The 16,688-nt window shown below is 47.5% G+C and overlaps 1 long non-coding RNA gene across 1 annotated transcript; it reads right to left on the reverse strand.

The window, feature by feature from the left end:
- Positions 1 to 3,165: 3,165 nt before the first annotated feature.
- On the reverse strand, positions 3,166 to 9,948 carry LOC137308767 (uncharacterized). Its single transcript, XR_010959617.1, has 3 exons — positions 9,798 to 9,948; positions 7,919 to 8,059; positions 3,166 to 3,370 (listed from the first exon to the last, which is right to left on the reverse strand). It is a non-coding gene; the product is annotated as an uncharacterized lncRNA (long non-coding RNA).
- Between the last annotated feature and the right edge of the window lie 6,740 nt (positions 9,949 to 16,688).

The following is a 16,688-nucleotide window of genomic DNA, read 5'->3' on the forward strand; positions in this document are numbered from 1 at the left end:
CAGTGTGTTCACAGTGACAGGGAGTGTGTGTGTTCACCACGGTACAGTGTGTTCACAGTGACAGGGAGTGTGTGTGTTCACCACGGTACAGTGTGTTCACAGTGACAGGGAGTGTGTGTGTTCACCACGGTACGGTGTGTTCACAGTGACAGGGAGTGTGTGTGTTCACCACGGTACGGTGTGTTCACAGTGACAGGGACTGTGTGTGTTCACCACGGTACAGTGTGTTCACAGTGACAGGGAGTGTGTGTGTTCACCACGGTACAGTGTGTTCACAGTGACAGGGAGTGAGTGTGTTCACCACGGTACGGTGTGTTCACAGTGACAGGGAGTGTGTGTGTTCACCACGGTACAGTGTGTTCACAGTGGCAGACAGTGTGTGTGTTCACCACGGTACGGTGTGTTCACAGTGACAGGGAGTGTGTGTGTTCACCACGGTACAGTGTGTTCACAGTGGCAGACAGTGTGTGTGTTCACCACGGTACAGTGTGTTCACAGTGACAGGGAGTGTGTGTGTTCACCACGGTACAGTGTGTTCACAGTGACAGGGAGTGTGTGTGTTCACCACGGTACAGTGTGTTCACAGTGACAGGGAGTGTGTGTGTTCACCACGGTACGGTGTGTTCACAGTGACAGGGAGTGTGTGTGTTCACCACGGTACGGTGTGTTCACAGTGACAGGGACTGTGTGTGTTCACCACGGTACAGTGTGTTCACAGTGACAGGGAGTGTGTGTGTTCACCACGGTACAGTGTGTTCACAGTGACAGGGAGTGAGTGTGTTCACCACGGTACGGTGTGTTCACAGTGACAGGGAGTGTGTGTGTTCACCACGGTACAGTGTGTTCACAGTGGCAGACAGTGTGTGTGTTCACCACGGTACGGTGTGTTCACAGTGACAGGGAGTGTGTGTGTTCACCACGGTACAGTGTGTTCACAGTGGCAGACAGTGTGTGTGTTCACCATGGTACAGTGTGTTCACAGTGGCAGACAGTGTGTGTGTTCACCACGGTACGGTGTGTTCACCATGGTACGGTGTGTTCACAGTGGCAGACAGTGTGTGTGTTCACCACGGTACGGTGTGTTCACAGTGACAGACAGTGTGTGTGTTCACCACGGTACGGTGTGTTCACAGTGACAGGGAGTGTGTGTGTTCACCACGGTACGGTGTGTTCACAGTGACAGGGAGTGTGTGTGTTCACCACGGTACGGTGTGTTCACAGTGACAGACAGTGTGTGTGTTCACCACGGTACGGTGTGTTCACAGTGACAGACAGTGTGTGTGTTCACCACGGTACGGTGTGTTCACAGTGACAGGGAGTGTGTGTGTTCACCACGGTACGGTGTGTTCATCACGGTACAGTGTGTTCACAGTGACAGGGAGTGTGTGTGTTCACCACGGTACAGTGTGTTCACAGTGACAGGGAGTGTGTGTGTTCACCACGGTACAGTGTGTTCACAGTGACAGGGAGTGTGCGTGTTCACCACGGTACGGTGTGTTCACAGTGACAGACAGTGTGTGTGTTCACCACGGTACGGTGTGTTCACAGTGACAGACAGTGTGTGTGTTCACCACGGTACGGTGTGTTCACAGTGACAGGGAGTGTGTGTGTTCACCACGGTATAGTGTGTTCACAGTGACGAGAGTGTGTGTGTTCACCACGGTACAGTGTGTTCACAGTGGCAGACAGTGTGTGTGTTCACCACGGTACGGTGTGTTCACAGTGACAGGGAGTGTGTGTGTTCACCACGGTACAGTGTGTTCACAGTGGCAGACAGTGTGTGTGTTCACCACGGTACAGTGTGTTCACAGTGGCAGACAGTGTGTGTGTTCACCACGGTACAGTGTGTTCACAGTGGCAGACAGTGTGTGTGTTCACCACGGTACGGTGTGTTCACCATGGTACGGTGTGTTCACAGTGGCAGACAGTGTGTGTGTTCACCACGGTATGGTGTGTTCACAGTGGCAGACAGTGTGTGTGTTCAGCACGGTATGGTGTGTTCACCACGGTACAGTGTGTTCAGAGTGACGAGAGTGTGTGTGTTCACCACCATACAGTGTGTTCACAGTGACAGGGAGTGTGTGTGTTCACCACCGTACGGTGTGTTCACAGTGACACGGAGTGTGTGTGTTCACCACCATACAGTGTGTTCACAGTGACACGGAGTGTGTGTGTTCACCACCGTACGGTGTGTTCACAGTGACACGGAGTGTGCATGTTCACCACCATACAGTGTGTTCACAGTGACACGGAGTGTGTGTGTTCACCACCGTACAGTGTGTTCACAGTGACACGGAGTGTGCGTGTTCACCACCATACAGTGTGTTCACAGTGACAGGGAGTGTGCGTGTTCACCACCATACAGTGTGTTCACAGTGACACGGAGTGTGCATGTTCACCACCTTACGGTGTGTTCACAGTGACAGGGAGTGTGCGTGTTCACCACCATACAGTGTGTTCACAGTGACACGGAGTGTGCATGTTCACCACCTTACGGTGTGTTCACAGTGACAGGGAGTGTGCGTGTTCACCACCATACAGTGTGTTCACAGTGACACGGAGTGTGCATGTTCACCACCTTACGGTGTGTTCACAGTGACAGGGAGTGTGCGTGTTCACCACCATACAGTGTGTTCACAGTGATACGGAGTGTGCATGTTCACCACCTTACGGTGTGTTCACAGTGACAGGGAGTGTGCGTGTTCACCACCATACAGTGTGTTCACAGTGACAGGGAGTGTGTGTGTTCACCACCTTACGGTGTGTTCACAGTGACAGGGAGTGTGCGTGTTCACCACCATACAGTGTGTTCACAGTGACACGGAGTGTGTGTGTTCACCACCTTACGGTGTGTTCACAGTGACACAGAGTGTGCGTGTTCACCACCGTACGGTGTGTTCACAGTGACAGGGAGTGTGTGTGTTCACCACCGTACGGTGTGTTCACAGTGACACAGAGTATGTGTGTTCACCACCATACAGTGTGTTCACAGTGACAGGGAGTGTGTGTGTTCACCCCCGTACGGTGTGCGGCCACTGTGACACGGTGTGTGTGGAGGGAACAGTTGCTCTGTCTCAGGGGAAATTCCCGTTTCCCCACTTTCTGATCGGTCACATCCCTCAGGATCAAACAAGTCACCTCACAGTCTCCGGGTACTCACCCACCAGTGAGAAAACGGCTTTCACTACCCCCTCAGCGAGCTCCACCCGGTTGAAGCAGAGCCTGGAGGACCTCCGGCGGCTGGACTCATTCCTCTTTGCTAAGAATTTGATAGGATACTTCACTGACCACCATAGGCCGAAAAGCAGGAAGAAGCTGCCGGGCAGGGCATGTCCTTTGAAATTCGCCATCGTTGATCGGGATTGGAACCCTGTAAAGAGAGGCTGATCATTACTCTGATCGGCTGTGCAGACATCTGGCCGCATTCCATCATTCACCATTTACAGCACGGGGTTAATTAGCATTACCACCAACAACATCGTAAAACATCCCAAAGCACTTCACAGGAGTGTAATGACACAAAATTTGACATCGAGCCACATGAGATATTAGGACAGGCTTGGTCAAAGAGGTAGGTTTTAGAAGCATCTTAAAGGAGGAGAGAGAGGTAGAGAGGTTTAGGGAGGGAATTCCAGAGCTTAGGGCCTAGGCAGCTGAAGGCACGGCCGCCAATGGTGGAGCGATTAAAATCAGGGATGTGCAAGAGGCAAGAATTGGAGGAGAGCAGAGATCTCGGAAGGTTGTAGGGCTGGAAGTTTACAGAGATAGGGAGGGGTGAGGCCATAGAGGGATGTGAACACAAGGATAAGAGTTTTAAGTTTGAGGTGTTGCTGGACCAGGAGCCAATGTAGGTCAGTGAGCACAGGGGGTGATGGGTGAACAGGACTTGGTGTGAGTTAGGACATGGGCTGCAGAGTTTTGGATTAACTCAAGTTTATGGAGGGTGGAAGATGGGAGGTCGGCCAGGAGAGCATTGGAATAGCCAAGTCTAGAGGTAACAAAGGCACGGATGAGGGTTTCAGCAGCAGATGGGCTGAGGCAGGGGCGGAGACGGACGATATTACGGAGGAGGAAGTAGGCGGTCTTGGCGATGGGGCGGGTCATAGGGTCGGAAGTTCATCTCAGGGTCAAATAGGATGGCGAGGTTGTAAACAATGTGTTTTGGCCTGACTCAGTGTGAGGGGACGGAGGTGGAGTTGATGGCTAGGGCACGGAGTTTGTTGCGGGGCTGGAGGACAATGGCTTTGATGTACAACACATGGCCACCATTGTGTCGCTCACCACTTCCAGCTGGGTGTAACTCACTATTACACAGGGCAGATAACTCTATTTTTAACCAGCGTTCTTTCCTAAAAGTGTGATCTGCTGGGATAAATATGCGGCAAAAAGGAACCAGCACTGCTTGTTTTAGTCAGTTGCCTGTCCCTTTAATTCACAATACATAAAGAGTTTGATAGCCAGCTGCACTGTCTCAGTTTCAATCAATACAAATGTTGCCTTGTACCTTCAAGCAAAGACGCTTGAGGGAGGAACAAAGACACACATTTCAAATAAAAACGTGTTGTGTGATTGGCTCAGTTTTGAGAATGACTGACAATTACATTTGAATCTTCCTTCTAGTTATGCAAAGGGGAAGAGCCTGTGACCAAAGTGTTCAACAAACTGAACTGAGCAGAGTTAGCAGAGAAAGTAGCAGTAGGTAGAGTGGTATCAATCACCATGGAACCTTCACAGAAAGAAAATGTGCTGTAGTTAGCTCCCCGAGTCAGGAAAAAATACAAGAAAGAAAAGAACTACTTGTAAAAAGAACTTGCAGTTATATAGTGTCTTTCATGACCTCAGGACATCCCAAAGCCAATCAAGCGTACACACTGTTGTAATGTAGGAAATGCAGCAGCTAATTTGCACACAATAAGGTCCCACAAACAGCAATGAGATAAATGACCAGTTTAGGGGTTATGGGGAGCGGGCAGGAAATTGGACATGAAGCTGAGTTCGGATGGGTCAATGCCCTGTGGGTGGCGGAGAGGGCCCAGGGGCTATGTGGCCGGGTCCTGCTCCGACTTCTTGTGTTCTTTAGATTTGTGGTTGGGATCAGATCAGCCATGATCTTATTGAATGGCGGAGCAGGCTCGAGGGGCCGATTGGCCTACTCCTGCTCCAATTTCTTATGTTCTTATGTTCTTATGTTCTTATAATCTGTTTTAGTGATGTTGGTTAAGGGATAAATATTGGTCAGGACATCGGGGAGAACTCCCCTGCTCGTCTTCAAATAGTGCCATGGGATCTTTTACGTCCACCTGAGAGGGCAGGCAGGGCCTCAGTTTAATGTTCCATCCTAAAGGCAGCACCTCCGACAGTGCAGCATTCCCTCAGTACTGCACTGGGTATCAGCCTGGATTACGTGCTCAAGTCTCTGGAGTGGGACTTAAACCCACAGTCTTCTGACTCGGAGGGGAGAGTGAGACCACTGAGGCATGGCTGACACATGTGACCTTGATGGGATCTGACCAAGGTTTTATACAACTGAAGCATAACATCCTCCCTTTTGTATTACAGCCCCCATGAGATAAAGGCTAATATTCCATTACCCTTTTCTATTTGTCCACTAGCTTTTAGTGATGTCGCTCCTCCACAGTTCCTAGTTTCTCACCATTCAGAAAATACTCTGATCTATCGTTCTTGGATCCAAAGTGGATGACCTCACACTTCCCCACATTGAACTCCATCTGCCACCGTTTTGCCCACTCACTTAGTCTGTCTATGTCCCTTTCTGCTCCCATCTGCACTGCTTACTGGGCCTCCCAACTTAGTGTCATCTGCAAACTTGTATATACAACTCTCTAATCGTTCATCCAGGTCATTGGTGAAAAGCTGAGGCCTCAGTATAGATCCTGGGGAACACCACTGTCACATCCTGCCAGTCAGAGAGCATTCCCTTTATCCCTACTCTCTGTCTCCTGCGTCCCAACCAATTACCAACCCACATCCCAAGTTTACCACCAATTCCATGCACTTTTATTTTTGCTAATAATCTCTGGTATGGAACCTTATCAAATGCCTTCTAGAAGTCCATCGAGACAATATTCATCGACATTCCCCTATCCACAACATTAGTGGCCTACTCAAGAAATTCAGCTAGATTAGTCAGACCTGACCTACCCATCACAAATCCATGCCCAAGGGCTGAGTCACTCTGTACCCAATGACAGATTCTAGCGACTTCCCCACAACTGATGATACACTGACCGGTCTGTAATTTCCTGGTTTCTCTCTCCCACCCTTCTTAAATAATGGATTGACAATTGCAATTTTCCAATCCTCAAATTTGGAGAGTTTTGGAAAATCAGACCATCGCATCTACAATTTCCTCACCTACTTCTTTTAATACCTTGGGGTTGAAACCATCAGGTCCTGGAGATTTGGCCATCTTAAGTCTCATTATTTTCTCCATTACCATTTTTTTAAACTTATGCTAAATTGAATAAGTTCTTCCACTTAACTTATTTTTAGGTTCCCTTGTATCGCTGGCATTCTGTCCTCTTTCTCCACTGTGAAAACTGATGCGACATCCTCATTTAACAAGTCTGCCTTATTGTCGATTACAGTATCACCTACGTCTTTTGCTTTTTAGGGGTTCTGTATTGTACCAAATACTCCTTTGACTACTTCCCATTGTAGGTTTACCCGTTAACAATTCAACCCAGTTTACTGTGGTCAGATTATATTCTCATCCCTTCAAAGTTTGCCTCACTTAAGTTTAAAACCTTGGTTTGAGACTCTCCTTTCTCCCTCTCAAACTCTATCATATTATGGTCACTATTTGCAAGAGGTTCCCTTACCGTCAGATTGTTAACTAATTCTGGTTAATGACTCATCACAATCTAGTGTGGCCTGTTCTTGTCAGTTCTAACACATTTCATTCTAGAACAATGCCCTGAACACACTAGAAGTCCATTGCCTTCACTACATGAGCTGTTCTGCTTCTCCCAGTCTGTGGGAAAATTTAAATCTATTATAACCACATTGGGTTTTTTTATTTGCTCCCCTGATTTCTGTATTTATACATCCCCCCCTCCCGCAAATCAGGAGGTCTATACATAATGCTTACCGAAGTCTTGCATCCTTTGCTGTTCCTTAACTCTACCCATGTTTCCACTGCTTGATGACCCTGGCTTAAATCCCTTCTTTCCACTGCTGTAATATGTTTATCAATATTGCTAACCCCCATCCTTGCTCAATCTTTTCTAACGATCCTATAGCCTGGAATATTTAGCTCCCAATCGTGCCCACCCAGCTTATAGCCAAGGTCTCTCTAATGGCTACTACATCATACCTTTTAAGCTGAGTTTATGATTGTAATTTGTTTGTTTTATCCCTTATGATGCGTGTATTTGCATACAGAACTCCTGGGTAACTGTCCCCACCGTGCCCATACATCCTGTTGGTGTTTCTCGCACACTTTTAAAATGAACACACTTTTCCTTATTTTTCATCACTCCTGCTTTATTGTTACTTCCCGTACTTTGTTCTGAACCTGGATTATTTACATGATCTTTATCACTTTTTGTATTGTGACCTTTGCTTCCATCCCTTCTTTTTCTATTATTTCTACTCGAACTCTCCCCCACTTTATTAGTTTAAAGTCCTTTCTTTAGCCCTATTTATACTTTCAGTTGGGACCTTTGTCCCAGCCTGGTTTAGGTGCAGCCCGATCCAGTGATACAGCTCCTTCCTGTGTTCACTTGCTCGTTGTTTGTTTAAGAAAGCCAGTTAATAGTTTTAAACCTAACACGAGATCTGATGAGGAATTCCACCAAAGGCATAAGATAATTTCTAGTAGCTAAAGACATTAATTAGAAGGTTTTCCTGCTTATTATCCTAGTGAAGACTCTCGGAGGTAGATATTGGGACTCACCTCTACGTCCTGGGAGCAGAGCTCCTGGCTTGACCTTCTCAGTAACCTCTTCCCACTGGTGGTGGAGGTGTTGCCTGGAAGGCTTTCTGCCCCCTGGGGCGGGCGGGCGGGCGGAGAGGATCACTGCACGTAATTCAGTCCCTATTACATCACCACACGTAAATCCAACCCTTATTACATCACCGCACATAAACCCAGTCCCCATTATATCACATGTAAATACAGCCCCCATTACATCACCGCATGCAAATTCAGTCCCCATTACATCACCACGTGCAAACTCAGTCCCCATTACATCACCACATGCAAACTCAGTCCCCATTACATCACCACATGCAAACCCAGTCCCCATTACATCACCAAATGTCAACAGTCCCCATTACATCACCACGTGCAAACTCAGTCCCCATTACATCACCACATGCAAACTCAGTCCCCATTACATCACCACATGCAAACTCAGTCCCCATTACATCACCAAATGTCAACAGTCCCCATTATATCACTGCATATAAACACAGATCTCATTACATCACCGCCTGTAAAACCAGGCCCCATCACAGCACTCCATGTTACCCCAGTTCCCATTACATCACTGCATTTAAACACAGTCCCCAGTACATCACTGGATATAAACACGGATCTCATTACATCACCACGTGTAAAACCAGTCCCCATTACATCACCACATGTGAACACAGTTCCCATTACATCACTGTGTGTAAACCCAGCCCCATTACATCACAACATGTAAACCCAGTCTCCATTACATTGCTGCATGTAAATACAGTCCCCATTACATCACTACACGTAAACACAGCCCCTCTTACATGACCGCAAGAAGACACAGTCCTCATTACATCACGACATGTAAACACAATCCTCATTACATCAGTGTGTGTAACACCCAGTCCCCATTACATCACCGCACGTAAACCCAGTCCCCATTATATCACTGCATGTAAACACAGTCCTCGTTAAGTCACCGCATGTAAACCCAGTCCTTATTACATGCCGCATGTAAACACGGTCCCCATTACATCACCACATGTAAATATAGTCCCTATTACATCACTGCATGTAAACCTAGTCCCCACTATCTCACTGTGTGTAAACACAGTCCCCATTACATCGCCGCCTGTAAAACCAGTCCTCATTACATCGCCGCATGTAAATACAGACCTCATTACATCACTAGATGTAAACACAGTCTCTGTTACATCACCGCTCAAAAACCCAGTCCCCATTACATCACTGCACATAAACCCAGTCTCCATTACATCACTGCCTGTAAACACAGTCCTCGTTACATCACCTCATGCATCTCCAGTGCTGAGATCAGCTAACAGCACAGACTGAGTTTGGAACTTCTGCCCCTCCTGGTCAGTATGACTCAGTCTCACTGCATTAGCCACCTGATCCATTGAAGAAACTACTATTACATTTATAAAGTCAAACAATCTTTATCAAATAATTAAGCAACTTTTCTGCATTTTATTTTATCCTAAATCATACTTAGCATGAAAACACACACATGTGTACTCACTCACACTCACACCCCTCCCAGTGCTCACTCTCTGCTGTGTTAAGTCCTACCACTAAAAACTCAAAAGGTTTCAACTTGTTTTGAACTGAATTCTTGTTTCCTTTTCTTACCTTATTTATAACATTAAAATTAATTTCTGTTTTCCTTTACAAATCAAAACAAAAGTGCTGAAATTGAAGAACTTATTGCAGAGTCTGAGAACTTTAGTCCTTTTATTTCCTTGTTCTAAGTGGTTCATTGACCTGAGGCTCACATACCTGTGTCAGAACCTGGGCAGCTCCTGCCAGACAAACACAGACCACGATAACCTCTCACGCTAAGGGGCAAACTTACCAATGTTGTTCAGAGTTTATTGAACTGGTATTGGCTGCTCACTCCTTTCGACCTGATCACTTCCTTACACGTCCCCAGATCGTCCTGAGTTTCACAATAGCAGGTGCAAACTCTCATAGTTACACCTGTCTCCAAGACACAGATTGCTTGGTCACATCGCCACTCCCTGAACCCGGCCTGATAGGGCACTGCCACCTGTTGGACCAGGCTGCCATTACAGCACATTGCTCTTAAAGTGGAACTCCACCTAGTACAGTTATGCTCACTCATCCATAAAGGCTCCCATCATATTATTTAACTGGATCTTTAAGGAATCGGAACTTCAAGGGGTATGGGGAGAGAGCAGGAATATGGTATTGAGATAGAGGATCAGCCATGATCATATCACCTCCTGACTCCCCAAAGCTTTTCCACCATCTACAAGGCACAAGTCAGGAGTGTGATGGAATACTCTCCACTTGCCTGGATGAGTGCAGCTCCAACAACACTCAAGAAGCTCGACACCATCCAGGACAAGGCAGCCCGCTTGATTGGCACCCCATCCACCACCCTAAATATTCACTCCCTTCACCACCGGCGCACAGTGGCTGCAGTGTGTACCATCCACAGGATGCACTGCAGCAACTCGCCAAGGTTTCGACAGCACCTCCCAAACCCGTGACCTCTACCATCTAGAAGGACAAGAGCAGCAGGCACATGGGAACAACACCACCTGCACGTTTCCCTCCAAGTCACACACCATCCCGACTTGGAAATATATCGCCGTTCCTTCATCGTCGCTGGGTCAAAATCCTGGAACTCCCTTCCTAACAGCACTGTGGGAGAACCTTCACCACACGGACTGCAGCGGTTCAAGAAGGCGGCTCACCACCACCTTCTCGAGGGCAATTAGGGATGGGCAATAAATGCCGGCCTCGCCAGCGACGCCCACATCCCATGAACGAATAATAAAAAAATATTGAATGGCGGAGCAGGCTTGAAGGGCTGAATGGCCTACTCCTACTCCTATTTTCTACGTTTCTATGTTTTTACCCACTATCCCACCCAGACACCATTGAATGTGTTGGTAACTGTGTGAGGAAATTCTTCCTGACATCTGCTTTAAATTGTCCATTCTCACTAGCTTTTGTCTATGGCCCCTTGTTCTGATATTCTGGCAGTACCTTTAAGTACTGCTCCGGATTAACCTTATTGGTGCCATTTAATAACTTGTCTTCTTCTATAAGGTCCCTTCTCTCTCGCCTGATTCAAGCCTCCAGAGCCCCAGTTTCTCAATCCTTGCTCCCAACCTCCAGGCTCCTCCCTGCACTGCCCTCACTGAATGTTTCTAGGACTGAGCACAGTACTCAGGTGAGCTTTGTCCGGGACCCCGTAAGGCTTAAGGGGGTAATTTTAACATTTATGATCAGTCGAAAAATGGGTGATAGCGAATGTCCATTGTACATCTCGCTCGATTGGAAAAGAAAATCAGGAGAGATGTCAATTGGGCAGGTGGTTCGATATCACCCGTTTATTGTCCAGTGATATAAACTAACCTGATCCCCTGAGTGCGACAGACTCTGGCATTCTGCTTCTTGCTGCTCCACACAAGCTGATACGTTCATCACCAAATATAATGTTCTCCCCGTCCCAGCCCACTTCACCTGTAGTAATTTCTGCATCCTCGGACAGGACCCAGTAAAACAATGGAATCCATTATCAGGAGTAAACTTGAAGATCATCTGAACTAGGACAACCCAGTAAACAGCGGCCTACACCAGTTTAGACAGGGCAGATCCTGCCTGATCTACCTCCCCGATTTCATTAAGGAAACAGCAAGCAATTAGGAAAGCACATGGCATGTTGACCTTCATTGCAAGGGGATTGGAGTGCAAGAGTAAGGAAGTCTTACTACAATTGTACAGGGCTTTGGTGAGACCTCACCTGGAGTACTGCATATAGTTTTGGTCTCCTTATCTAAGGAAGGATATACTTGCCTTAGAGGCGGTGCAACGAAGGTTCACTAGATTGATTCCTGGGATGAGAGGTTTTTGTCCTTTGGGGAGAGGTTGAGTAGAATGGGCCTATACTCTCTGGAGTTTAGAAGAATGAGAGGTGATCTCATTGAAACATATAAGATTATGATGGGGCTTGACAGGGTAGATGCTAAGAGATTGTTTCCCCTGGCTGGAGAGTCTATAACTAGGGGGCATAATTGCAGGATACAGGGTCGGCCATTCAAGACTGAGATGAGGAGGAGTTTCTTCACTCAGAGGGTTGTGAATATTTGGAATTCTCTACCCCAGAGGGCTGTGGATGCTGAGTCACTGAATATATTCAAGGCTGAGATAGTTAGATTTCTTGACTCTAGAGGTATCAAGGGATATGGGGATCAGGCAGGAAAGTGGAGTTGAGGTCGAAGATCAGCCATGATCTGATTGAATAGCAGAGCAGGCTCGAGGGGCCATGTGGCCTACTCCTGCTCCTATTTCTTATGTTCTTATGTCCTTATGATTCGCAAGTTGGCTGTGGTAAATCTTACAATGTGTAATTTGATAAAATTCATCATGAAAGGTTACTAATTAAGCTCAAAGCTGTGGGGATTCAGGACAAAACTTGGGGGCATGGATAAGAAATTGGTTGAAGCATAGAAAACAATGGGTAGAGGGTAGTGCCAGGGTGGAGGGAGGTGGCATGCCCCATGGCTCGGTATTGAGTACAGTGCTGTTCCTAATTTGCATCAATGCAAATAGGTCAGATTTACAGATGATACCAAATTCGGAGAGTCAGTGGAATCAAAGGACACAGTCCAGAAACTACAGAATGAGCTAAATAATATATATGAGTGGGTCAAACAACAGCAGATGAAATTTAATGCAATCAAGTGTAAAGTAATGGACATGGGAATGTGTGATTAAACGTACTCTGATTAATGTCGAAATGGCAAAAGGGAGAAGTTGAATGAAACCCGGGAATCTTAATGGACTCAACATTCAACATGAATCAGAAAGGTTTATCTTATATCAACAGGAAAGGTCCCTCATGGCAGACTGGTCAGGAAAGTAAAAGCCCATGGGATCCAAGGGAAAGTGGCAAGTTGGATCCAAATTTGCTCAGTGGCAGGAAGCAAAGGGTAATGGTCGATGGGTGTCTTTGCGACTAGGAGGCTGTTTCCAGTGGGCTTCTGCAGGGCTCAGTACCAGGTCCCTTGCTTTTTGTGTTATATATTAGTGATTTCGACTTAAATGTAGGGGGCATGATCAAGAAGTTTACAGATGATACAAAAATTGGCCATGCGGTTGATAGTGAGGAGGAAAGCTGTGGACTGCAGGAAGATATCAATGGACTGGTCAGGTGGGCAGAAAAGTGGTAAATGGAATTCAATCCGGAGAAGTGTGAGGTAATGCATTTGGGGAGAGCAAACAAGGCAAGGGAGTACACAATAAATGGGAGGATACTGAGAGGTGTAGAGGAAGAGAGGGACCTTGGAGTGAATGTCCACAGATCCCTGAAGGTAGCAAGACAGGTAGACAAGGTGGTTAAAAAGGCATACGGGATACTTTCCTTTATTAGCCGAGGCATAGAATATAAGAGCAGGGAGGTTATGCTAGAACTGTATAAAACACTAGTTAGGCCACAGCTTGAGTACTGTGTACAGTTCTGATCAAGACATTTCAGGAAAGATGTGATTGCACTAGAGAGGAGATTTACGAGGATGTTGCCAGGACTGGAGAATTTTAGCTATGAGGAAAGATTGGATAGGCTGGGGCTGTTTTTCTTAGAACAGAGGAGGCTGAGGGAAGATTTAATTGAGGTGTATAAAATTACTAGGCCTCCTTGGTGCCTCACTCGGTCAAATGCTGCCTTGATGTCAAGAGCAGTCACTCTCACCTCACCTCTGGAATTCAGCTGTTTTGTCCATGTTTGGACCAAGGCTGCAATGAGGTCTGGAGCCGAGTGGTCCTGGCGGAACCCAAACTGAGCATCGGTGAGCAGGTTATTGGTGAGTAAGTGCCGCTTGATAGCACTGTCGACGACACCTTCCATCACTTTGTTGATGATTGAGAGTAGACTGATGGGGCGGTAATTAGTTGGATTTGACCTGCTTTTTGTGGACAGGACATACCTGGACATTTTTCCACATTGTCCGGGGGATGCCAATATTGTAAGTGTAGTGGAACAGTTTGGCTAAGGGTACGGCTAGTTCTGGAGCACAGGACTTCAGTACTACAGCCGGGATGTTGTTGGGACCCATAGTCTTTGCTGTGTCCAATGCACTCAGCCGTTTTTAGATATCGCATGGAGTGAATCGAGTTGGCAGAAGACCAACATCAGTGATGGTGGGGACATCTGAACCCCCAATATAACTGAACCCCCAATATAACTGAACCCCCAAATATAACTGAACCCCCAAATATAACTGAACCCCCAATATAACTGAACCCCCAAATATAACTGAACCCCCAATATAACTGAACCCCCAAATATAACTGAACCCCTAATATAACTGAACCCCTAATATAACTGAACCCCAAATATAACTGAACCCCTAATATAATTGAACCCCTAATATAACTGAACCCCTAATATAACTGAACCCCAAATATAACTGAACCCCTAATTTAACTGAACCCCTAATATAACTGAACCCCCAAATATAACGGAACCCCCAAATATAACTGAACCCCTAATATAATTGAACCCCTAATATAACTGAACCCCTAATATAACTGAACCCCCAAATATAACTGAACCCCTAATATAACTGAACCCCAAATATAACTGAACCCCTAATTTAACTGAACCCCTAATATAACTGAACCCCCAAATATAACGGAACCCCCAAATATAACTGAACCCCTAATATAATTGAACCCCTAATATAACTGAACCCCTAATATAACTGAACCCCCAAATATAACTGAACCCCTAATCTAACTGAACCCCTAATCTAACTGAGCCCCTAATATAACTAAACCACCAATGTAACTAAACACCAAATTTAACAAAGTGGGGCTGATTTTCGGATGGGAGCGGGTGCATTGGGGGCGGGGGGGCCCTAAAATTGTGCAAATCCGGAGTGGGTTCAGAGCCCGGCTCCAACCCGCTGACTGCCGGTTCCCCAGTGACGCGTTCAGGTGCGTGCGGCCTCCCAAATGCGGGAGTCCTATTGGTAATTAAAGCCGGCGGGATGATCATTTCCATAGATTTACAGATAGTTAAAGTACTTCAGATACTTAATTGAGTAGACACTTCGGCAGGGGTGCAATTTTGCAGGATCCTCAGTGTGTTTCCCGTGCTGTGGGGAACACTCCCTATTGGAGCAGACGTGCTTCAGTCAGCAGCCAGTGGGAGATGCAAATGATTATTTGACAGGTGGGGAGAAAAGGCCATTTATTGCAGCAGGGCACTCTGTCACTTCAGACAAAGTTTTGGCTGCAAGACCTTTGTGTTTTCACTCAAAATTCTTACTTTCCACCCAAAACTCTGCTGTACAAACACATTTACCTACATTGCGGGCCCCCTCACTCACACCGTCAGGATGGGGGGCACCATGGCTGCATTCATCACTTCATCCGAGGACGAGCAACATCACCAGTCTCGCCAGGCACGGTGTCCACCTCCGCCACGTGGAGCTCCACAACACAGTGCTGTGCCACAGGCACTTGCACAACAGCAGAGAGGGCAACAACAGAGAGAGCTGCGTTGCAGGAGGCACTACCCTCGCCACAGGGTCTACAGACCTGGACCTCACTGAGGAGCAGTGCATACGGAGGCTCAGAGTCAGTCGCCAGATAGTCGCAGTCATCTGCAGCCTGCTTCATGCCGAGCTGCTCCCGGCTGGGCCCGAGCAGCATCTCCTTGCCTGTCACTGTCAAAGTCACCACTGCCCTCAAACTCTCCGCCTCCGGATCATTCCAGGATGCCACTGGGGACATCGTCGGGGTCTCTCAGTCGTCTGCACACAAGTGCATAAGGCAGGTCACCGACGGCTTGTTTTTCAGGGCCTCGCATTACGTCAACTTCCCCATGGACGACCTCAGCCAGACGGAGAGGGCAGTGGGATTCCACGCTGTGTCTGGCTTCCCACGGGTGCAGGGTGTAATCGATTGCACCCATATAGCAATACGAGCACCTCCACACGAGCCAGGACTGTTCATCAACAGGAAGGGCTATCACTCCATCAACACTCAGCTCGTTTGTGACCACCGCAAGAGATTCCTTCACGTGTGCGCCAGATACCCTGGCAGCTGCCATGATTCCTTCATCCTCCGGGAGTCCAACATCCCGCCCCTCTTCCACGCACCCAACACCCGCTAGGGCTGGCTCCTCGGGGACAAGGGATTCCCCCTGCACACGTGGCTCATGACACCTCTGAGGAACCCCATCACCGAGCAACAGCGTCGATATAACGACAGCTACATCACTACCAGGTCTACAATTGAGCATTCTATAGGGCTGCTCAAGATGCGCTTCAGGTGCCTTGATCGTTCTGGGGGAGCGCTTCAATACGCACCAGACAGAGTGGGACGCATTATAGTCGTGTGTTGTGCCCTGCACAACATGGCACAACAGAGAGGGGGGCCGCTGGAGGAGGCCCCATCCACATCTGCCACCCACAGTGAGGAGGAGGAGGAGGAGGAGGAGGAGGAGCAACCCATGGGCAGAACAGCGGCTCACCTGGCTGCTCGTGAGGCCAGGAAGTCACTGATATGTGAACGGTTCTCCAAACATCAGACAGTGTGAAGAGTCCAGTCGTCACACCACCTGGATAGAGGAGTGGCCACACCGCCCCCTCCCGTCTCCCTGCACAAAACAGTCCTGTAACTACACACACACCCACTGTAGAGTGACCCAATGGGTGGCATCAAGTGTGGGTGTTCATGGTGAACCTCATGAAAGGGACTTATT

This window comes from Heptranchias perlo, unplaced genomic scaffold (genome assembly GCF_035084215.1).
Source record: "Heptranchias perlo isolate sHepPer1 unplaced genomic scaffold, sHepPer1.hap1 HAP1_SCAFFOLD_1380, whole genome shotgun sequence".
NCBI classification, from domain to species: Eukaryota; Metazoa; Chordata; class Chondrichthyes; order Hexanchiformes; family Hexanchidae; genus Heptranchias; species Heptranchias perlo.